At 37.5% G+C, this 25885-nt stretch overlaps 1 long non-coding RNA gene across 1 annotated transcript in view; it reads right to left on the minus strand.

The window, feature by feature from the left end:
- Nucleotides 1-1487: 1487 nt before the first annotated feature.
- Nucleotides 1488-25885, minus strand: part of LOC126511534 (uncharacterized) — a 58403-nt gene continuing 34005 nt past the window's right edge. Inside the window, exons 2-3 of the long non-coding RNA XR_007594714.1 lie at nt 5621-5688; nt 1488-1568 (exon numbers count right to left, since the gene is read on the minus strand). This is a non-coding gene — a long non-coding RNA (uncharacterized lncRNA). The remainder of the gene's footprint in view (nt 1569-5620; nt 5689-25885) is intronic.

A 25885-nucleotide genomic window follows, 5' to 3' on the forward strand; every position in this document is an offset into this window, starting at 1 on the left:
GGAGTATTGTGTAGCTATTGAGAGATTACAATTATAAATATACAGGAAAGTGGATGGAGCTGAAACATATTATATGAAGTAGTAGGTTGCTCAATCTCAGAAAAACAAAAATGACATGTTCTTTCTCCTATGGGATCCTAACTTTTAATGTTTGCATGTATGTTAAAAACATATACAAATACATATATGTATGTAATAACAATCGATGAAAAAAGAGGGCATGAAGTTGGAGGAGAACAGTGAGGGATGTAGGGTAGGGTTTGAAGCGGGGAAAAGGAAGGGAGAGAAGTTGTAAGCTTGTGGGACTAACCAAACAATAACTGATTTCACTTAAGACCCACTCCATGCCTGACACTGCTGGGTGACCAGGAACCAGAATGAAAGAGCCCAGGGACCTGGAGTATAACCAAATAATACTGCTCTCACAAAAAGAAAAAGAAAAAGATCAAAGAAACATAGTGATAAAATGACTCCTAAAGCTATGCTCAGAGATCAGCGCCCTCCTTGCTCAGCCACCATCAGAAAAGCTTTCTCATGTAGCAGATGGGAACAAATGCAGAGGTCCAAAGACCTACATGATGTAGAGAGTGAGAGTCCTTAGAAAACTCAGCCCCAAATGGGATGTCTCCATCATACCCCTCCACTCACAGCTTAGGGCACCCGAGGAAGAGGAGGCAGAAAGAATATAAGAACTAGAAGGGATGATGGACTCAAGGAAGCAAGCCCTCTAAATAAACATTGGTAAAGCTCATATGAACTCAGAGAGACTCACACAGCATCCACAGGCCCTGCAGGGGTCTTCCCTAGATCCCCTACACACATATGATTAGTGTTTAATGCAGTTCCTAAAAATGTGAGTGACTTTCTGATTCTTGTGCCTTCTCTTTGACCCTTTCCCCTCTGTTGATTTGTCCTGTCCAACTTCAATATGATAGTTCTTTTTTAATCTTATTATATTTTGTTTTGTTATATTTTAATATTATCTCTTAAAAGCCTGTTCTTTTCTAATGAGAGAAGACAGGGAGTGGATTGGAATGGGGAGGAACTGGAAGGAATAGAGAAGTAACTTTAATCAGAATATACATGTGAGAGAAGAATCCATTTTCAATAAAAGGAAAAAAATTAAAAAACCAGGAGTTTTCACTTTGAAAGCAAAACTGGTAAGTAGACAGTCAAATATGCTTTCTCTGCTTTGTTTTATTTTATTGTTTCAGTCAACAAAATTTATATAGAAGAAACAGTACTAGTTTTAATGATAACAGTAGCTACAGCAATATTTGCCATTTATTGAGCATCTCTTCAGGTTCTTTTCATAGGTCATATCACCAATCTCAAACAAGACTTCTGTAATCTCTTGTCTGTTTTAAATGAAATGGACAATGGGAGCAATTAACCAACTTATATATTCTACACACGGCAATGCAGGGAACCAGGCTCTAGTTGTCTAACTCGAAAGCGTGTGTTGAAGGGCCTAATGCATCGTGTCTGTCTACTTACCATACTAAATTTGCTCTGGTTTCATCCAAATGTACAGTGTTCCTTGGGAGGCTTCTACCACTTTTCTGTCGCTGTAGAAATTAAAGAGTTACAAAAGGCATTGTTTGGGGCCTGAATTGGTCATATCACAATCAGGAAGGTGTACATAAGTGTTCTTGGTGTTGGTATTCTTTAAACATCTGGATAAGTCCAGTTTTACACATGAAAGGGTGATACTGAAACAAAACTGGAAAGCAATGGGATTAAAGCTGTGAGCTTTTTCAAGTTGGCTCATCCTTGTGTTTGCCAAAACCAGTCTGGTGCTTTGTGTCACACTTCTCTGCCATATGCAGGCATATTGGCTCTTTTCCTTGGGAAAGTGTTTACATTTAAAACACACCCTCACAACAGTATTGGCCAACCATGTTTGTCCTTGTTTCCTGCCAGGTCGAGATCAAATATTTTTTAATTGTATAATAGAATAGTGGCTTCTTGGGGTAAAAAAAATTAAAAACTTAAGTCAAACTAACTTAATATAAAACAACAGCATTAACTACACCCACCAAATGACATCAACGAGCTGATGGGAAGGGATCCACAGTTGCTCGGACCCTGACAGAAGTTCTCAAGGCATCTGCTGCTTGGAGCTTAGAGGGATGACTGGGCCAACTGAACATGCGTTCTCATTTTCATAACTCGCTCCCTGAGTGTTTGTTTTGCTCTCTTTTGTTCTCTTGCATCTTTAGGGCACACGTGGCATTGTGTGTCTAACACTGATTGGAAACTGACAGCAAAGAGCCGCCATCAACCTTCCTCTCAAACTCAAGATAAATCCCAGAGCAGGCTTCAGCTTGCCCTGGCTTGGGCCTTGCTCTTGTTCTCTCTGTCTGACACTTTGGCCATGCATGGGTCACATAACTAATACCTAGAGTACTGGGATGACTGTAGCCCCTTATCACCTAAAATATTTGGAGTTAGGAAAAGCAGAGTGTGGATGCAAGAGAACATTCTTTCTAGAAGAGAGAAAAAAATGACAGGCTGAACACAAAAGCACAGGTGATAATCCTCCAGAAATTTGATGTATCTCCCCAAACTCATGTCCATGTCATGAGATAGAAGAGCAGCAGATGTGGGCTTTGTGAGGCTGGCAAGTTACCTGCTAATTCAAAACTGATTGGTGCTGTAGTTACCTTGCTAGATGCAAGGGAAAGCCGCAAGTGATTGGAATGGCCATCTGTCATTTGATTTTTGAATGACAGATAAAAAGCACAGAAATGGAGTCGGAGCTGAGGTTAGGTCAAGGTCGCTCATGCTTACTGACATTTCATGATTCATCTCCCTGACTCGTATGCCTGACTAGTTAAATGGGGGAAATGATAGTACCTTGGATGTTACCTGGACTCACCGAGGACATTTCTAAAAGTGCTGAAAGAACAGCTGCCTGTAAAAGGTTCAATGCATATTGACTAGCAGTAAGGACAATAAACCAAGTTGATAACAAAAACTCTATGACGCTGTCACTATAAATACCCGTAACCTTCGGGTGGAGAGCAGCTTAGGATGGCCATGGAGTGATATATCCACAACACACCTAGAGTTATGTTGTACACACACACACACACACACACTTTCCACAGTAGTTTAAAAAGGGGAGATCTTACCCGGGCTCTGTAGGAACTATGCATTGGTGGCAGCCCTGTTTTAATACACCACTGGGCAAAATTTTGACATTTATGGAGTTTTAATTTCATTCTTTCCGTTCCCAACTTTCCTCGTTATCTCTGCATTTATAAAACCTTGAACTTGGTTCCCAACACTTCCCCACTTCAAGAATATCCTATAATAATCACTTGCTTTATTTGAAAAGAACCAAAGTGACATGTTATAAAGCAAGTGAGACCATGCTTGTATTTTCTCAACTTCCTATGTGATTCAAAGTACATCCTGGAACATATATGAAATCTGCAAAAAGAAAGCCACTTGATTATTTGTGCAGAGTAGCAGGCAAGGTGAACACAAAGCGTTTACAAGGTTGCTTCAAGGTCACTTCAACACTCAGGGTCAGATCGGCCTCAGTAAGCCTTGGGGGCCAAGGTTTAGTATCATTGTTAAAATTCTTCTAAAAGAACTAATCACATTAACTAGAATAGCAATTTAATAAAACTCTTTATTTCTAAGAAACAGATATAACCGTTGACCACCAGATGGCTCCCATATTTTTTTTAAAAATTTCATCGGAAATGGTAGAAACTAAAAAACAAACACAGGTTAAAAGAAAGTTATACTGAAAGGAGAAAATGATCCAGCCTGCGGAAGTCTGAAGTCGGCATGCAGGGCTGGGAGATCCTCTTCTCTGATAGCGTGAGCTGTGGAAGTGTAGCGCGGGACAGGTTTCAGTGCTTTACTCTTTAAATTACTAGGCTCATGCAATCGGCAGTTGGAAAAGCAAATATTATGCAGGAACAATGCTGTCCTCAATCTTACGTTAGACAGTATGCTTGTTTCACGTTTTGTTTTGAATGATACTAACATCCTATCCTATCATCGGGGCTGATCTCTAGGTTTTCTGCACAGAGTTTGCACCGGACAAAGTATACTTTACTCATAGACCTCCTTTACTCTCACTCCTTCTATGTATCATTTTATGAGCCATATAGTGTTAATGTCATGATACAAATCAAAGTCCACCATCCAAAGAAAATCATGCTGAACTGTGCTGACAACAGAGTCAGCCTATGACATCCTTGGGTTCCATTTAGGTCACAGCTCCAGGAGGGTCACTGCTGGTGTCCTAGACGATGTCTTAACTGATACGTTATCCAAAGCTTAATATGTAAGCTATTAAGATAATAGACCCCGCATGTGCCACTTTGACAGCTTCTTTAAAGGCTAGGCTGCCCAATTTTTCTCTAATTAAAAGCTCTAGCCCAGTTTAGTGATCCGTAGCTACTGAGCCCCGGTGCTTTCAGAGTGTACACATCTATTTCGAGAGTATTTTTTTTTTTATGTCAATGGAAAGAAGCATATGTTTCTGTGAGTCATCTTAATAGAGCAAACTCACAAGAACGGGTGAGCTGCTCTTCCTCCCTGCCCCTGAGTTTCCTTACCTTTCCTTGTTAGCACAAAACTTGCCCTGGTGCCTCCCGCCACTGGGAAGGCAGTCATGCGCGGGCCAGGGCTCCTTAGCCCATATGGTTTTATTTGTGTTCCGCTGGCACAGTTATACCCATACAGTAACCAACATAAATTTTTAGTTTTATTATCACCTCTAAAAAGAGACAGAAATGTGAAAATTGAAGCCAGAAGGTTTGTATCACAGGATTAATTAGGCAGGGCCAAGTGGAGTAGCACTCTTTCTGGCAGTGAGCGCCTCAAGAAGGTGCCTGCCTGCAATTACCAAGCACACGACGCAATTAAAAACGCTGCTTCTTTCTCCCGAGGTGTTACTTGTTAGTTGATAAATCTCTTTTTAAAATTCTCTGGGGAGCTGAACTGGCTTGAGGTGCAATCTACCAGGGTAGATATTCATGAAAAATTGATTCAGCTGTAGCCCTAGTGCAATAGGTTTAAGACAAACCTGAAAGGAATGAACAGTGTGTTGCTTGGCTGACATTTTATTGGCCATTCTTTTTTTAATGAACAAAAGACTAGATAATTAAGAATTGGGACATTATGGATCTCCACATGGAGATATGAATCGAAGCGGTCTGCCTTCCCGAGTATGGCATTCTAAGTCACATTGGACATCTGCCTGACCTTTACCACTGGTCTATTCGTACATACTACGGCTAACAGGATGGTCCAACAAGGCTCAGACTAAGCGTGTGCCTCCCACAGCCCACAGCCCTTTGGAATAAAAACAGGCCTCAGTTTAAAAATGTTTCCTTGTTGCCTGATGTACATACATGCCCACAGAGATTTGAAACCTGGGTCTGTTGTTGTAATTCTCCCAAAGAAACTTCTGTTTTGCATGGTTATTTTGAAGACTCCATCAGGACCCTCCGTTAGAAAAGATCCACCCTTGTCCAGTTGTCTTCTGGCAGCTTTTTGGCAGAGTGAGATTTTACCACAAGACTGTAAATCACCCAGCTCTCTCTTTCCTCTGAAATATAAATAATTTAAACTTACAGCATGCACTGCGTACCTGGTGAGGAGAGGATGCTCTGTCAAGATACATGAACTTGAGCTTCAGCAATGATCTCATACTTCCTGCTGAAAAGAGAAGCAAAATACTTTTAAATCAATAGGCTAAACCCATCATTGTGAATGCAGAGATGGAACTCTGCTTTCATTCCAAAGTGTACCGTGAACAATTTAATGCAACAAAGGAAGCAAGAGACCCCTGGCTATGCTATTTCTATTTCTTAATTAGGAAAGTTAGTTATGACTAAATAATGTTTTACCCCCTGCTCAGTCTCCACCTTACATCTTATTTGCTATTTTTATGTTTAATATTTATAAATAGATTATTTAAAAGGATTATTCAGACTGTAAATAATGATCAGAAAGAAGTTGTTGTTTCCTTCCATGTCCATTTTAGGTTTGGTTTAGAGGTTCATCTGCCACGCACCGCGCCCCTGTGCCAGCGCTCTGTGCGCTGGCACCCAGTTGGCGAGCTTCCGGCAAGGGGGCTGGGGGTTAAAATACACAGACACACACAGACAGAGAGACAGCGACACGGGTCATGCTTGAATTCCCCAAGAATGCCCCTTTATTGTGTTCAGGGGCAGATTATATAGAGATAGCCACGCCCCAGCCAAACCCACCAGAAACCACTCTTCTGCCATCAGGAACTCCTGAAGGTCTCGTGCTTGGACCAGCTGTAGGCACTCAGATCAGCGGATTACAAGAAATTCAGGATCTGGGGTCTCACTGCTCCGAATATTTATCAGTAAGTAAAAGAACATAATTGGGATTTATTTTGTCATTCTGAAATGAACTTTTGTCTTCATGGAGCAACTTGAAGAGCACAAACATGGAATGTATGTTTTCCTCTTTGGACTCTGGCTGTGGTTGAGCCCAAGTTCCTTGATTATGTTTTGGCCTCCTTTTGGCTCTTAATAGATATTCCTTCCTTGAAAGTTTCCCCATGGACTGAGTTCCCAATGGCTGTGAAGTCTTTGGGCTGTAAATGCAACAGATGTCTCCTGAGTGATTAGATTATATGGTAGAAGTAAAGGTATTTGCTATCTGCAGTTAAAATTCATAATCATTTGCTTTGTTTTAAGTCATTTGTTGGATGACTTGATTCAGTCAGGTCTTTAAAACAGGATCTAGAAATGAGAGACTAGAAGTAACAGCAACCCTCCATCCTGCTGCCCTCAGGAGTCCCACACTCAGAAGAAAGCACACTTAGTCATGGTATTAGATCATGGTATTTGGTCCTGTTAAAATACCATGAGTTTCCAAGATCAGCCAAGCCCTACTTCACAGGGATTCCATTCCTAAGTCTGCATCCTCATACTGCAACCTGCATTTGTCATAACCCAGGCCTTAGACAGGCTTTCCTTTAAATGAGAGATTGGAAAATGGAAGATGCTGTCAGGAAGATTTATTATTTTTTCTCATCACTAATTTGGCCATTTTTCAAACCTGGTAGTCTCCTACTAGAAAAAATTCCTAGAAGAATATCTTGTTTTCTTTCATTGGGTTTTGAAGTAGGGTTTTCCACTGGGCCATTTGAAATTACTGAACTTCTGCAATTCTCTCTTACTTTTTGATGTCTGTGAGAATTAACAGAGGAGTATAAAATGTAAAGAACAGAATAAAAATGTGTGTATCTGTTCCTGGAATTTAATAGGATTAATGCAGCTAGACATACTTTAGTCACCATTGTTAATTTGTTTCAGCTTAATACTTTGACCTAACATTGAGACTCCAGGCTCACATAGAAATACGGAGTCACTTTTTTGCCAAGTGCCTCAGCATATTATTTGATAATTGCACGAAAAAAAGTTAATGCCAAACACACTTACTTTCCAACAACTAAGTCAAATATGTGAGAAAATTACCTCAATGACAAATTCTGAACACGTGGAAACTAGGCATTCAAAACAGGGCTATGTTCGTTAGCTTTCCTTTACTACTTAAAAATACGTGTGTTAGGATTCAGTTTCTTATTAGGGCTCATGGTTTTAGAAGTTTGAGCCCACAGTTGTTCTCTTCTGCTGTTTGGGCCTGTGGTGGCTCAATACCATGTGGAGAGAGCACATGGCAGAAATGAATTCTTCACCTCATGGTAGATGAAAAGCCAAGAGAGCAGGATGAAGAAGTGGTAGTTCAAATATCCCCATTTTAAAACAGCTCCCTCAGCAATCTCACTTCCTTTCCAGGGACTCATCTCTGAAAGGGCCTGCTCCCTTCCACAAGCACCATGCACTGACGACCAAGCCTTGCACACTTACCTGCCAAACCATAGCAGAGAAAAGGTATTTGTTTGCTCTCTGATCTACTCACATAAGTGCAATCATCTTGATCATCTTGATTGCAAGGTATTTCCAGGAATGAGCGAGTTGGATTTCTCTAGAAACTTCCTGGCCCTTAATGCGACATTATCCTTTATTTAACATATCTTCAGCATTTTCCTCATGGTCTCTGAGAGAGCACTAGGGTAACTGGATAAGGATGGATTCCTAAATCAGCTACAAAATGTCCAAAGGAAATTCTCCTGACCCTGATGACCTCACATTTGTCCCTATTCCCTAGTCTAGAAACCATTCTTTCTCATTGGTGCCGTTTTTCTTTACTGTACTTTGATCTCACTTGAATACGGAAACTGTTTCAAAAACAGAATTAGAGTATATCACATTCTATTCACAAGGGGACCTTCTGCACAGGGATGAACTCATTGTTGAAAAGACATATATTTGAGTACGGTGTTAATGAAGTCTACCCATAATTATACATAGTTCTTGGGAACTTGTCAAGTGAACATTTTCTATACTCTTTCACATCAATGAAATATTACATTAAATGAAAGAGGATCTACCAAAAAAGGCAATTTAATGCTTATCAGAAAATGAAGAAACTGCATAGAAGTTAAGAAATGTGCCTTTTGATGTATAAAATCTAACAATTACATTTGTTTTGTAGATTTAGCGCATGCATCTTAACAATCCCACTTTGCTACATCAGTAAATGATTTCCTTCAGCCCCATGATGCAGCTAAGTTATTAAGAAGTCAGTTTTATAGCAAATGTTCTTTTGAGGTTACTGTGTGTTTCAACAATGGACATAAATTAGTGGCCAAATGGATGTTATGTGGTTTTAGGATCCTTTCTGGAGAGAGTAAAATATTACACACACTTCTCTCTTGTGCTGGCTTTCACATTTCTTTATTTCTCACCATCATTTAAAGGTAATTTAAACTTTTCATCACTTCTTCGTCTCTCTCATGTATATTTTCCATCTCTGTCTCTCTATCTCTCTCTGTCTCTCTCACATACTAACACACACACATACACTGACATAGAAAAGAGAGAGAGAGAGAGAGAGAGAGAGAGAGAGAGAGAGAGAGAGAGAGAAATCCTTGATACCATTCTAACTTTCTTGGCTTCTCAAGTTAACCTATTCCTATTGACTCTTCCTCTACTCATGATCTTTCATTGTTTATCAGTTTGGGAATCTATATTTTGTTAAGGCCACATTTAATTTTATATTATTAGATAATATTTCATTTGCAATCAGATCCATGACTTTTCTCTCTTCCATTGACTTACAAATTATGACAGCACTGGCTGGTTTTGTGTGTCAACATGACACAAGTTAGTCATCAGAGAGAAAGGAATCCATGAGATGCAGCTGTAAGGCATTTTCTCAATTAGTGATCCATGGGGGAGGGTTAAGTCTATTGTGGAAGGATTGTGGGAGTTCTGGGTTCTATAAGAAAGCGGGTTGAGCAAGCCATGATGAACAAGGCACTAAGCATCTCTCCTATGTGGCTCTGCTTCAGCTCCTGCCTTCAGGTTCCTGCCCTGCTTCAGTTCCTGTCCTGACTTCCTCCAATGAGGGACCATGATTTGGATGTATAAACCGAATAAAACTTTTCCTCCCAAATTGCTTTTGGTCATGGTATTTCTATACTAGCAATAGAAATCCCAACTAAGACAACTCCTAGTTCAGCTTTCATTCTTACATAATTAATCACTTCAATATTTAATGGCTTACAAGGACTATTTCTCACTAGTCATGGAGTTGACCGGGCTAACTTGCTTGCTATGAAGTTGACTTTGGTCACATCAAGAGCACACTCTATTATACTTGAAATACTAAGATGGCTTTTTGATATGTTGAAATTTGATTTTAGTTAATGGTGAGATGTTTACTGAGGGGATCGATTGGAACAGCAATACATACATGTGGCTAGGGTTTTTAAAACCATGTTATCTGAGTTCCAGGAAGAAATGTTTCAAGATTGAGAAATTCTAGAATGAGGAATTGAAAAACATTAAATTTTAAAAATAGAATATTATATTTATTTTTGTGTATGAGTGCTTACCCTGCATTTTAGGTTAGGGTTTATATTCGCACCATGCTTGTGCCTGGTTCACTCAAAGAACAAAAAAAGTCATTGGATCTCATGGAACTGTAGTTACAAGTGGTTAGGAGTCACCATGTGCGTTCTAAGAAGTGAATCCTGGTGCTTTGCAAGAGAAGCAAGTGTTTCTAACCACTGATCAGTCTTCCAAGCTCCTTTCTGAAAGGCATGCTCGCTACTCTTCATGATTTTAATTCCATTAGTCCTTTTGGCTCACAGTCCACCATTTCATCATTTAAGTCAGGCCTAGGTGAGTGGGTATTTTGACTTCACTGCATATAAAGATATATAAACTAAAAGAAAAATTATCTGATGCTCACAAATTTAACATAGAATTGCAAGATGAAGACTGTGGAATTTAATAAGCACATTGCTTCAAATAGACAAGAGACAAATACTAATCTCTACCTTACAGAAATACTGAAATTTAGCTAAGTGTGTGTCAGTTCTATGATTATGGCCTCTTTTTACTTTTTTTTTTTTTTGGATTAATTCTCTGAGCTTCTTGTAATTATCCATGGAGAGCATCCTTCTCCTGAAGAAGTATCCCACACTTGTATCTGAGTCGCTTTTTCAGACTTTGTTCTTATTCTCAGATGTTAGGAGTTCCAAAGGTCAATTTTGTACCACTTTATTAGACTTCACTACAAACTGAGTATAAAAATGTAACAAAAAGGCTAAAGGTAGTCAAAGTGATGTTTAGCATAATGAACATTGCTAGGTGTGTTATAATACTTGACCTCAAATTATTCCATAAAGCCAGAGTGACAACCACAGCAATGCACATGTGTAATGCACACATGACAAACAATGGCCCTGAATAAAAGACCCAGAAATAAATATATACAGCTATCCCCATTTAATAGTTTCCAGAATTAACACAAACAAGTTTTGCAACAAAACACTGTATAGTCATCAAATAAAGTTGGCAAAATGGTCTACCTAACTGCAAAAGAATGGAATTGGATTCATATCTATCATCCTGAAAGACAGAAATTCCAAATGGGTTATAGATTTTAATTTAAAACCCTGGATGCTGAATTGTGAAAAGAAAACATAGGGGGGGGGGATGTTCAAGATACAGGAATTGTCAAGAAATAGCTCATCACAACTCCAAAAAACCATTAATGGTTCCAAGAATTGATAAACAGGATGTGTAAAACCTATTTCGCAAGAAAGCAAACTGAGTGGAGCAAGCAGGTAGGTAGAAAACCTTACTACCTATCCTTCAGACAGAAGCTTGAAATCTTATATGAAGAACTACAAGAATTAAACAACAAAAGTGACAGTCAATGAGTGGACTAGTGATCAGAGATACAACTCTCAGAAGAAATTTAAATAGCCCATAAGTATTATTAAAGACTTATCTTTATACCAATATATTAGTGCATTTCTCAGCCTTCATCAAAGCCACCTTTCTGTCATAAATGACAGCTAATATAGAGATCGATAACTAATCAATATGCATAGAATAATAGATTGTGGAATATAATTGTTAGGAATTATTCCTAACGAGAGCTCTCTGCCAATGCAAATTCCCAATCAAACCAAATCAAAACAAGCCAAATTAAGAAATATCCAGGTTTAATAGGATTCCTGTGCTCTCAGGTAACCCCGAGGGGGAACCAGGAGGCCATGAATGCAACCACCAGGAGGAAGAAAAAGGGACCACGTGATCCTCTTTTGGGAGTTCACTTAAATACTCTGTGGGAGTGGTCCTGCCCCTGCCCCCCAGGCATGGATCAGGACCTTGCATGCTAGGACCTGCTAGGATATGGAGTCCAGACCAATACAGCTCTCAGGCCTGGGGGCTGGGGTCTATGCTCCCAACTTAACACTAACAATCTCTAGATGGGACATTTATATCACACCCTTCTCCCTAAGACTCAGGGGTCATTGTGGAAGAGGGGACAGGACAAAGAACTTGTTAGAACCAGAGGTAGTAGACATCACCAGTGTTTTCTGGAGACGACAATGCAGTTGTACACATGAACTCACAGTAGCTGGGACTGAATGCCTAAGACCTGCGTGAAGTCAAGCCATCCAAATGCAATCATTCATAGGGAAGGGGCTCAGGAATTCCCATTTCCAGCAGAGGGGCCATGGACAATTGATGGTTGGGTATGGGAAGAGTCTGTTTTCTTTGGGAATGTGGTCTTTGTGAGGTCACCCTTACTTTAGTGGTGTAAGAAGCAGACATTCTCAAATGTCTCAGGGGTTTTATAAAAGAGAGCCGCACATAAGGTTGAAAGAAAAATGTGGTGGCTGAGATAGGGGAAGAACCGAGGTGGAGGCAAAGGTGGGTGAATTTAATCAAAATGTATTATATAAATGTATGAATTTCTCAAACAATAAAAAAACGAGCTTCAAACACTTCCTTCGAAACAAACAATGAATGTGTTCAACATCCACAGCCGCCAGAGAAAAGCTGTGAGATTGCATCCAGAATGGCTGTCAGCAAGTATGCAAGTGGCAGTAAATTCTGGGCAGGATGTGGAAAAAGAAGAGCCCTCATTCACTGCTGGTGTATGGATAAACCAGTACAATTACTTATCAATTATTTATAGGAAGTACTAGGGAGGTTTCTCAGAAAATTAAGACTAAAACTACAATGTGACCAGAGACACTTGCATGTCTATATTTATTGCTGCTCTAATCACAACAGTCAGGAAACGGAACCCAGTGTCCATCAAGAGATGAATGGGTATGAAAATATGGAGCATATTCACAGTGGGGATTTACTTAGTCATAAAAATGAAATTATGAATTCTTCAGAAATTGATATATCTGGAAGCTATAATATTAAAGGGACACAATACATACAATGTGTTTTTTTCACATAATGGATCCCAGATTTTAATGTTTATGTACATGAATATATTTGGATGTGAGTATGGTTATAGGTCATAAAATTAGAAACCATGAGAGGGGAGAAAACGGTTTTGAGAAAGGGTGGGGTTAATAGAACATGTGGGGCCATCAAAGCCAAAGGGAAGCTAAGGGGAAGAATGGGGGTGGGAGACACAGGGAAGGAAAAAGAGATCAATAAAACACACTTCAGTGATTCAAATGTTACAATGATGCTAAATCTTGGTATACTAATTAAAAATATAATAAAATACATATAGTCCATTATCTGAGACAAAAGATAGATAGAACTTTCTGAAGGAAAAAATACACTTTTAAGATTTAGACATTTTGTTGTCTAAAAAAAATGCTTTAGAAAACTACATTTGAACCCTCAATAAAGTCAGATTTTACTGGCTTTCCTGGATGTTCCTGTAGACATACATGTGCAGTGGATATTTCTCTAGACTCACGTGTGCAGTGCAGTTTCTGGGGTTATGTGATAGAAGTGGATGTTCCTGTAGACACAGGTGTGTAGTGCTGACTCTGGGTTATGTGTTGACACTGGATGTTCCTCTAGACACACGTGTGCAGTGCTGACTCTGGGTTATGTGTTGACACTGGATGTTCCTCTAGACACACGTGTGCAGTGCTGACTCTGGGGTTTTGTGGGCACTGGATGTTCCTGTAGACACACGTGTGCAGTGCTGACTCTGGGGTTATGTGACGACACTGCCTTCATTGAATAACAAAGTCTACTTGGCACACTTCCATGAATACTTCCTAGACACAGGGCTAGCTTCATAGATAGGCTATGAGTGCAATCACGCGGATCTAAGATCAAGGCCATTTACATTTGTTTAATGATCCTTTATTGCTCTCTTAAGACTCAGAATGATTTTAAGCCAGCAACTTTGTATTTTCTTGTTCCGAGGTTCTCAGTGTGGCACAGCCCACCTGGAACATGGCCTTAAAGATAACCTTTTCCTTCTTCTGCAGCCCTTACCTAAGTAAAAGAACTGATCTCCTTCCTTAGTCTATAATTTAAGGCCTATCTTTGAATTATTATCACTTGTTTTCAAAGCACTGAGCATTCTTTCTTACTCATCACATATAGATTTACTTGTTAAAAAAAACTGCTCTATTTCTCAGTCATTTGAGAGTCCTCTAGTGAAAATTATCTGTTTAAATCTGTACCCCATTTTTAATGGGATTATTTGGTTTGTTGATGTCTAGTTTCTTGAGTTCTTCACCTATTTTGAAAATTAGCTCTTTAATGGATGTGGAGTTGGTGAATTTTTTTTCACATTATAATGTCATTTTGTCCTATTGATGGTGTCCTTTGCCTTACAAAAACCTTTTCTGTTTCTTGAGGTTCCGTTTATGAATTTCTCATCTTAGTGCCTATACTTTTAGTATTCAGTAAGAAAGTTATCTCCTGTGCCAATGAGTTCATGTTCTCTCCTCCCACCATATAGAAATGTTTATTTGTGCAGGGTGATAATTATGGATATTCTACATGCATACATTCAGTTAGACCAGCACTATCTGTTGAAGATGCTTGCTTTGTATTTTTTCTGTTGTATATTTCTGACTTCTTTATCAAAAAAATCAGTTTTTTTTGATAGATGTGTGCATTTATGCCTGGGTCTTTAATTTGATTTCATTGATCAATGTGTCTGTTTTAATGTCAATACTTTGCAGTTTTTACTACCATTGCTCTGTGGCGCAACTTGCACTCAGGGATGGTAATGCCGCTGGAAGATATTTTATTGTTCAGAGCTGTTTTAGCTTCATGGGTTTTTTTTCCATATTGAAATTGAGTATTTCCTTTCAAGATCTGTAAAGAATTGTGTTAGAATTTTTCAGACAAGTAGATAGAACTAGAAAAAGTCATTCTGAATGAGGCAACTCATATCCAGAAAAACAAATATGCTCAGGTCTTGGTCCAATTGTCATCGGAGAGTCTTCTTCTGGCATCTGATGAGAACAGATACAGAGACATACAGCCAATCATCAGGCAGAGCTCACAGAACCCTGAAGAAGAGGGGGAAGAAGTATAGGAGCCAGAGGGATTGAGAATACCAGGAGAACAATCCAACAGAATCAACTGAGCAGAACTTTGTTTGTCCCATTCTTTTCTAGGTCTCTAGACGATAAGCAGAGCTTTAATAAATACATAATAAAACCTGAAATATTCAGCTAATCTAATTACATAAAATTAGTGAACAAAGTGAAAAACTTGAAGCAGTCAGGTGCTTACAACACAACTGTGTAGCTCACATTGAAATGTCTTCATGTCTCTAGGATTTTCTACAGAACTGTGCTCTAAATGGTGAGTCCTTTAAAAAAAAGGTAACCAAGATGCCCATACTCTTCAAATGAATATTCATTATATTCTATTTTGACTTTCTTTCTAAGATACTGATAAAGGGATACCATATAATCCATCAAAATCCGAGGGAAAATATGTATCATTTCTGTGCAAATTTACATCTTTTTGGAGGAAGCTAAATTCTCTTTTTTGCTCTACACAAATTTAGTTTAGTCGCTCTCTAAACATTGACATTTAAATTCAGGGACACAATTTTCTTAAAGCTGAATTCATATAGATTTGCTAAGAATGCATAATCACCAAAACATCAGTGATCATGGAGTTTTTAGACACTTTATTTGTTAAAAAAGAAATAGTTCCATGGTGAGCTTGTCACTTTATAGGCCTTAACTAATGGTTTGCGTTGAAGCGACAGTACTCACAGACATGAGAAGCTTGTTTAAATATGGAGGAAAACCCTGGGGTGTCTGGTGGAGGAAATCATTTAAAAAAAACTGTTTTCTTCAAAATCTTTTCATTTTAAATGAGGAAATACTTGATAAGTGCAGCCTTACACTGGAGTAACTGGTGACACCAGATCCCTTTTTTAAAAGAATACAAACAGGTATAGGATTAAACTAATCAGTGGGTATGTGGGGAAAGTTTTTCAGAGAATGACATAGAACCGTTTTAGTTAGAAGTTTCTCATTCTGCATCACTCACAGCCCCATATTAAAGTATCTAATAATCTTTCAAAGAGCAAGGTACATTTTAAAAAAATTCTTTCACATCAACTCCCTTGAAAGGATATTCCATTTTTCACATACTAAATACACTATTAATTTAACATGAGCTGCATTTCATGACAACTATCATGAACTTAGATGTGTATGAAATACAATATTACCTACTTTTGATTGAAATTCAATGCACAAAGTGAACAAAGTAACTTTAAAAACAGGGCATTATGAATCTCACTTCATTACATTTTCAGTCCTACTGCTTTTTAATAAAACATCAAAGTTAGGAAAAAAACCGCATCTTTAGGAGAAATTAGAATATTTCTAAGGTAAGGGACTTTTGAAGTTGCAAATAAAATGGGCCAAAGAGAAAGACAGAGGACACAGAAGGACACAAATGATGGTCACCTTGACTTTTTAGATGGTAACAAATGATCTAGATAATCTCAAATATGTTTACTTAACATAGATGAATTCTATGAAATGTATTAGAAAGTTGATCTGATCTCTAATACATTTCTATAAACAACAGGTAGTTTTAAGTTTTTCTCTTTGAAAATGTTAAATTTCTCCAGTCAGTTTCATAACTCGTCAATATTATGTATACAAAGTGATGTATACAAATGTCTCTTCATGAAACTGATTACAATGTTTATCTCTTCCCAACGTTGTGAATGCACACAGGTTTCTAGAGCAATATTTATACCGTGGCTAGGAGCAAACCTTTCAGGAAGTGTTCTTTGCATTTTCACAGAGTTTGAGAGATGTTTACCACCATTATATGCATATAATAGATATGCTAAATGCATATTATACTGTTAAAGCTAAAACACCTTTGTTGTCCTTACAGCAAGAGGTTGGTACGACTTCATCATATAGTGATGTTTGACAAAAGAGCAAAACAAACCAAGGTTGTGCCCATCCTGAAGTAAAGGAGAGAATCATTTCTACCTTTAAAAAACATTGCAGAATCATTTGTCAGATTTAGATTTCTGTCCCCATAAACAAAAGCTATTCTGTTTTGTCTCCAAACAAGAAACAATATTCATTAGCTTTTTCTGTGCCAGAGATTAAAAGTTATTGCAAAGTCTTAATTAGTCTAATGAAAGCTGTTTGCAAGGAGGAATAAAAACTTCAAGTAAGTAATAGAAATGAAGATCCAATAGCTGATTTATATAAAGATATAAAGCAACAAGAGAACTCAAGCTAGTTATGAATTTGTCCAGGAAGAAACTTGACAATTTTTCTAAGGCCAAGCAATCTTTACACATTTGTAGCAGTTTTAATTACTTTATAATTTCAAAACAAATAAACTTTTAAAAAAAATCTATCAACAAATAATTAATTGATAGTCAGAAGATTTCAGATAAGGGGAATATGCCATGCCAATTTTTGAATACAAAACCACTGATGAAAATTTAACTTGGTAAACAACCAGATATAAGTATCTGAAATATATGCAAAGCATAAAAATTGTTCCTAAAGGATTATCAGGTTATATATTGAGCTATCGTTAAAACATTTTTGGAACTATGAAGAAAATTAGTGACAGAGGACGAGCTAAATCTTATGGCTGTATGACTTTTCTCTATCCAGTCTGAGCTACAGTACTCTCATGGCCCTGGCCTACCCAGATAATGCTCCATGATAATTATCTTTTAGGAAAGGATCTTTTTTTTTTTTTTCTTTTTTATTTATTTATTTATTTATTTATTTATTTATTTATTTATTTATTTATTTATTTTTTTGGGTTCTTGAGAAAGGGTTTCTCTGTAGCTTTGGTACCGGTCCCAGAACTAGCTCTTGTAGACCAGGCTGGCCTCGAACTCCCAGAGATCCTCCTGCCTCTGCCTCCCGAGTGCTGGGATTAAAGGCCTGCGCCACCACCGCCCGGCTTCATATTCCTTTTAATTCTGTTTTGGAAGCCAAAGAGTTTCTTCACCCTCCGTGTTGCCTCTGGTGACCTCTAGAGGGCAGTCAGGCTTGTGAACCACACTGCCCCCAGGAGAGACTGCAGAGCTTCAGAAGGCTTTGCCGGCCAAGCCTGTGACTTGCAAGTGTTTCGCCTGAAAAAAAGGTGGGAGAGTCTGGAAAGAGTGGAAAAAAGGCTTCGTCGCAGGGTGGCTAGAGCACACAGCAAGAAACGTGGCAGCAGTTCGGAAAGAACAACGCAAAGCAGAGAGGGAACTTTGGGAGGACGGCATGGCGACTTGAGACAGAAGCTTTTAGTGTAGNATATGCTCTACTATGTTTATAGCAGCATTGTTTGTAATAGCCAGAACCTGGAAACAACCTAGATGCCCTTCAATTGAAGAATGGATGAAGAAAGTATGGAATATATACATATTAGAGTACTACTCAGCAGTAAAAAACAAGGACTTCTTGAAGTTTGCAGGCAAATGGATGGAAATAGAAAACACCATCCTGAGTGAGGTAAGCCAGACCCAAAAAGAGGAACATGGAATGTTCTCACTCATATTTGGTTTCTAGCCATAAATAAAGGACATTGAACCTATAATTCGGGTTCTTAGAGAAGCTAAATAAGAAGGAGAACCCAAAGAAAATCCTGAATATTTCTCCTGAATATTAAACTTCATCAGGCGATGAAAGGAGACAGAGACAGAGAACCACATTGGAGCACCGGACTAAAATCTCAAGGTCCAAATTAGGAAAGGATCTTTACAAAAAAAATTCAAAATATAGACAAAAGGACCTCCCACATCAAATATATTATAAATTATTTAAAACATTTTTTAAAATTTAAGTATATATTTTGAGCATATTACTTAACACTCCTAAGTCCTTCCAGATCTTTTGCAAGACCACTTTTTACTATTTACCTAGAAATACCTTTGGATAATCTCTACTTGCCAAGTGTCTTTCTTAAACTGAATCAATTGAATTTAAAGCCAGCTGAGACCAATAAGTATATTCTTTTGGATGTTTACTTTTAGTAAACTCACATGGTTACTGAAGAACAGAATAAGAATGTAGAAACCACTACTCTTAACTTATATATTTATTGTTGGAGCTGAAGTATATTAACGAATGCCTTTAAGGACTAGCTTGTGAACTTCTTAAATGTTTAGTTATTAAATATAGACCACAAAAATGAAAATCAAAATTACTTTGAGATTTCAGAACTGCTAAGATCAATAAAACAAATGATTGCTTATGCTGGTGAGGATTTAGAATAGGGGAACTTTCATCCATGACTACTGGGAATGCAAACTTCCATGGCCATTATGGAAATCAGTGTGGGAGTTCCTCAGGAAGACGGGAATTGATCTATCACAAGACATAGCAATACTACTCTTGGACATATACCCAAAGGATGCTTCATCCTACCACATGGACACTTGCTCAACCACGCTCATTGATGCTCTATTCGTAACAGCCAGAAATTGAAATTAACCTAGATGTCCCTCAACTGAAGAATAGATAAAGAAAATATGGTACATATGTGCAATTGAATATTATCCAGACTTTAGAAAGATGCAGTCATGAAATTCACAGGTAAATAGATGGAACTAGGAAAAAAAATCCTGAATAAGGTAAAACTAAACTCATAAAGACAAATACGGTATTATTTGCTTATATGTGGATATTAACAGTTAAGTCAATGATTAACAAGTTAAAATACATAGAACCATGGGGGATAAGAACAGAATAAGGGCTAAAGGGAGTAGATCTTTCCCACTAGAAAAGGAATAGATAGTTATGAATGAATGGTGGTAGAACCATCCCCACTTTTAAGCTTCTTTAGGTTTTATGTGGATATACTTGCCAAATGTTTGGGTGCCATTTGTAAGAAGTTTCTTTCCTGCCTTGTCCTGCACTCATTCAGTCTCAAAGAATCACACAGAAACTATATTAATTACAAGACAGTTTGGCCAATGGCTCAGGCATATTTCTACCTAGCTCTTACTTCTTAAATGAACCCATTTCTATTATTCTGTGTATTATCAGGGGGCTGTGGCTTACCAGTAAGTTTCTGGTGTTTTTCACCTTCAGGAGTTACATGTAGTCTTCCTCTTTTGGCTGCTATGTTGTATATCCTTGACACAACCTTCTTTCCTCCTCTACCTCTGCTTGGATTTTCGACCTAACTCTATTTTCCCCTGCCATGGGTCAAAGCAGCTTCTTTATTAACCAATTCTAATAAAACATATTCATAGCATACAGAGGTGAATCCCACATTAATGCTATGTTATTCAATCAGCCACACCCATGAATATTCATTGCAATGAGTCATTGGAGTCTTTGGCACACCATCATCACTGCACATAAAGTAAAATTCCTCTCAAACATCATGCTGTTGCCTAGAGTCATAGAGATTCTGTTCCAATAGGTCAACAATAGGGTAAATGTTAGGGTGTGTAAATTGAAGGTAGGATATAGGCCTGGATGGTAGCTGAGCTGATTAGTCTGAGCCACTGGGACCAAACTCCTAGAGCCAGCTCTCCTAGGCCCATGTCACCATATCAAAACCATGGTGAGAAGTTGGGCCATCTCTCCCAAAGGTGGCGTCAATTGTCCCATAAGGGATGGGGCCATCCCTCCTGGTGCAGTGTCCCCTATGCCGGTGAAGCAAAGGTCTGACTCAACATGGCCCTCAGATTTCGCCACAGGGTTCTCATTGGACTCCTGTGGTAGCATAGGCTATGGAAATCAACACAGACCCTTGCTGCAGGAGGACCACGGAATCAGACATGACTCTTAGCAACAGCTCAGGCCTGGACATCATCATGTTTCTCTTTTTATTTCTGATCTTAATAATTTGCATGTTCTCTCTCTGCCGTTTGATTAGTTTGGATAGGGGTTTGTCAATATCATTCTGTGTGTAACATTTACATAATTCTTATATCTATTGTTTGATAAAATTAAAAGCTCCAACATTATGACATATTTATCAAAAAAAGAAGATAGATGATAAATGATTGTGATAGTTTCTTGGGAGATCAATCTATATTAACTTATATGTGATGTTGAGTCAGACTTATGTCTCAGTTTTATCATCTGAAACCACTCACAGATACTTTAAAAATAAACAGAACATGTAAAGAGAGAGAGGTCCTCATCTTGGGTACAGATAATCCGGCATTGGATGATGTATAAAGTCATGTGATTTGTCATTATATAGAGTGGGAATGAGGCTGCTTTCTTACATAATCATTAGCCTTGAGCCCATCTCCAGCTCAGGGAAGCACTCGGAACATTAGCTGCAAGCTTGCTTTGGAAGTATATATTTTCTCTTAATTTTATTTTTAAATGCTATTTACATAACAAGGAAATTAGCTTCTTTATATCTCAAGACTTACCATGAGCAAATTAGTTAATAAGTTTTCAAAGGCACATTAAAGCAAAGGATGATATTTCATAAAATATTAGTGTTCAAGATCCTTGGAGATAAGAATTACAGTCATGAATACTAAAAGGAAAACAGTTGAACATGTTGACCTGAACAACTGCATAATCTCAAGTTTGGCTCATGCAGTACACTCATTTCCTCTCTTCTCAACTGGCTCAGACCTTCTGCTCTCCAAGGTGGCTGGAGCAAAAGAATCCTCGACCCAAAATGAAATGTTTCATCAACTACTTTAAGGCTGTATAAAAACATCACGACTTGGCTCTTAGCAGCCAGTGTCCTCTGAAACACTCTGCTGATTCAGAAAGCTGTCTGAGAAATTCATGATGTCGCTGTAACATCAGCCTGAATGAGGATAAAGTATCCATTTGAAGATGAGAAATTTACTTTATTGGCTGAAGGGGCATTCCTCTTTAGTTTAAAGGAAGGCATTAGAAAATCTATTATGTTTGAATTATATTCTGCAGCCACCATCTTGCCTTGTTACAATTAGTATTTCATTTTAATTGTGCTGCTATATAATTTTCTATGGAAAGATACTCAGTCTGAACTCTGAAGGTTTTTTTCCCTTTCCTCTTCTTTTTTTTTTTCTTTCATGTAACACTTTTCAACTTTTCTCTGGGTTCTGAAAAGGAGGTAGAGATGGTAAGCTTGTGTTAATTATGTTAACTAAGCTATTTTGTTATTCTTAGTGGTATAAACAGAAGTTAATGTATTAAAAAAACATACTTTATAAAATTGGAATCTGGCCATCTGTGTCATTCAAGAGACTATATTAAACAAGTTAGTAACAGGATATATTCCTGACTTTATGTGATGACAGTTCTCTCTCTTTGAGAAGCATAATTTATACACAAACCTTCAGTTTACTTTCTACTTTCTGCTTCCTTTATCTATCAAATGTTTCTAAGAACAGTTCTATGCAACATCTTCTATTTTTCACCACGAATTCACTCATTCTTTGAGCAATTATGAGTAAACATCATTATTTAGCTTTGCTAGTATAAAATTATCTATGTGACATAAAATATTAATAAAGTACTGTTTACTTGAACAAATTCAGAGTCTTTTCACAGAGGTAGGAAGATCAGCAACTTACTTGTGCCCAGCAAGTACTGTGTGAGGTTTCTTCTCACTGAGTAGTCTGTATGATGCCTTATCGGTGAAATTAGGTGGCTAAGACACTCAAGAGCAATAAAACACTGCTGGTAAATAAATCATTTTGTTGAAAAAAAGAGGACACAAAAAATTAAAAAGTCCTGAAAAGTTCACATAGTAGTGAGTTGGTCATTGTGGCTGAAGCATGGAAGAAAGGTTGAGACTAGAACCAGTAAGGGATCAGACCATTGAGAGCCATGTGAAAAGGTAACATGTTAAATATTATTCACTAAACAGGTAAAATGTCCTTTATTAAAGTTAGAGGAAGTATCTCAAGTGGCTATGTCAAGGTCAGGTTGGAAATTAAAAGAAAGAAGATCCTGAGAAAACTCTAGATGTGTCTGTAGAAGAAAACTGGTACCTCATTTTGAATTGCTTCTTACACAGAAAAGTATTCTTAGTATCAGAAAATGATTATCTAATTTTTCTCCTACATGTTAGATGGGAACAACTGTTATCAGTCATTAGTTGCTATATATCCTGGTGATCTTGATTCTTAAAATTGACTAAGTTGTACACCCCAATTCTAACATGGAAGTCTAAATTCCCAGGTGTCACTCTATTCAGAAAGGCTCCACAGCGAAGCATTTACAGATAAATGCACTGGGGTTAAGTGAAGCCAGAAGTCCTCACAAAACAGGAAGAGATTATCATTGTTTTTTTTTTTTTTCTTTCAATGTTTAGATAGGAAGGGCCATGTGAGGGTACAGCAGAGAGTAACTACACAAGCCCATAACAGAAATGCCACCAGAAACAACCTTGAAAGCTTTTTGGTCTTGGACTCTTCATTGACCAAATGAAAAGATAAAATTCTGTATTTAAGCAGAAACATTTTGGTCTGTGTTATTTTGTTGTGAGAGTCAGAGAAGACAGAGGCCTGTGGTAGAGGCTCTTCTTCAAGTTCCTCACGTCTCTCCCTAGGATTTTATTCCCAAAGCTGAGCACCTACCAAACTGGGAAGCAACTCTGGACTACCACTCTTACCAACCTCTCATCCAATTGGAAGTAGAAAAATACAGAAAACTGCAGGTATTTGTTCTCATAGAAACCATCCAGCCAGTGCGGGACTTCAGCGGTAAGGAAAATGATTTAGTCAACACCACAGTCCTTACCCCATTGGTGCTTTTAGCATTTCGTTAGACGTATCTGCGAACAACTACCATCTTGAAGATAAAGAAGTGCACACACCCTGGAATATGTGGACGTTATTAAGACTGGGGGCTTCCCAGAACATCACTGGGTTTCATGTCTTTGACGCACATGAAAGCTTCTGTTACATATTGAGCTGACTCGCCTTTTAAGAAACTCTATTCCCTCACTTTTTCTTCATTTTATAATTGTTTTTATTTTCTAAGAATCAGCATTTACCTTCTGCTACTTTTAACCCACTAGCTCTCTTCTCTGGACAGGGATAGTTCAACTACACCTAAGCTTTCTTTTAAATTTATTTTTAACTGTAGTCTATAAATCTACACTTCTGTAGACTGGGATTTCAATTACAAAATTGACCTCTGGGTAATTTGGTTAAATGTTTTCATAGCAGCACAACTCATTTGTTTAGCTTCCAATAGGTGTGAGTACCTTTCTAATATTATTTTTTTCTCTTCAAATCTGTATTGAGCTGCATTTAATACAATTGAAATGTAGGATCTAGGCTTTCAAAGAAGTTAATTTTCTAAGACATGAAATCCAACATAGAAGCAGCAAATTTTGGGTGTCAAACACAGATTTATTATTGTTACACTTCAAATCTGTCTCTAAACAAGTTTAGAATTAGCCAGGATCCCCCCTCCCCACAATGGAACTTGGAGCATTGCTGACCTACAAGCAAACGGGCTCCCTGTCTCACGTTTCTCCATTTATAACACTGCCTTTCTCTCAGCTCCCTTGGTTTCCTGGTCCCTGGTAGAACGGGACCAGGAAATGTTGAAACAGTAGTTAAAGGAATGAAAACTGCTTCGTAAATTGGGCGTTTCAATTTGTGGCGTATGCACAATTACTTACAAAGTTATGTTACATGTGCCTTACTCTTTGTAACCATTGCGTTCTTAAAAGACTTTGGAATAAACAAACAGAAAGTGAGCAAAAAAAGATAGATTTTTATGCAGCTGTTGGATCAGAATTATCATATTTAAAAAATGTTGATAACTTGTCCTAAGTATGTAAAGGTATATTGATCTTCAGAATTATTAATAATAAATCCTTTATTTTTGGTTATGCATTTTTCTATTGATAGATCACATAATCATTGCACAAAATCACAGTAGTTTTGGTGACATAATCTCTTATGTTTGCAGTAGTCTTTGTAGAAATTAAACCAGGGTTAAAAAATGATGACATAAAATAATACCACTTAGTGCAATGATGTAGTCTTAAAGATATCGGAAGTAATATTGGTGTCTAGCGACAATAATCTAAGGAAGATTAGACATTTCTTAATCAGAATGAATGTTGACTCTGGTCTGGAGACCATTTCTTATTTGATCACGCTTGGAAAACAGCAAATGTCAGGGCCATTATTTTTTATTAACAGGATCTGGCATGGGCATAAATAGAAAATTGAACTATATTATTTTTGTGGTGGGCATCAGAAACAAATTGGGTTGAAAAAATTTTGTTTTAAAATAAATCATATTTAGGTTCTTATAGATGAGTGGTATCAATTTGTAGTAAAATCCTTATTTTAGAAGTAAAAGCCAAGGTCATTTTTTGTAAAATTCTAATGGGTCATCTTTGTCACAAAAAGGATAGTTTGTATGTCTGGCTCATCACAATTTTAATTGTAAATCTCAGGAAATGCAGAATATGAGAATTAAGTTAGGAAGTGCTCAATGGATTGCAGAGTAAATTTTATTAAATTTCTTCATAAAATAACATTGACAAATAATCTAATACAGAACTGTTTGTGCCTGACGAGGTATTGCTGTAGGAACAAATAGGAGGATCCAAACTCAATCTGAGTTCTCTGAGTTTATTTTCAGTGATTTTGATGATATTCTGTGATATGTATTTTTAAAAATTATTTGCTTTTTTCTTCAAAGCAGTAAGTTTTTAAATATTTGAATATTTCATACATTTTAAGATGTTAAACAAAATCCATTATATAGAGAATATAATCGTCTCATTTTAATTGTAAGTATTGTGAAATTTAAGTAAAGAAAAAGAAATCAACTGTGAGATAAGTTGAAAAGGGAAAACTTGGAGAAAAAACAAATTTCTTCATCTTTTTTTTTCTTTGTAGGTGGCAGGTGGCCTGATTTTTAAAAGGTGTTAACATCTTTTTTTGTGTGTGATTTAAATATGAAGCATTTGTCATTTGATAAAACCAGTAGCACCAATAAGAAATCACCATGCAGCTTTAGCCTCACCAGGTTTTTTTTTAATATTTATTTATTTAATTTATTTATTATGCATACAATATTCTGTCTGTGTATGTCTATAGGCCT

This window comes from Alexandromys fortis, unplaced genomic scaffold (assembly GCF_014885135.2).
Source record: "Alexandromys fortis isolate MF-2015 unplaced genomic scaffold, M_Fortis_MF-2015_v1.1 scaffold_101, whole genome shotgun sequence".
In the NCBI taxonomy this organism is placed as follows: Eukaryota; Metazoa; Chordata; class Mammalia; order Rodentia; family Cricetidae; genus Alexandromys; species Alexandromys fortis.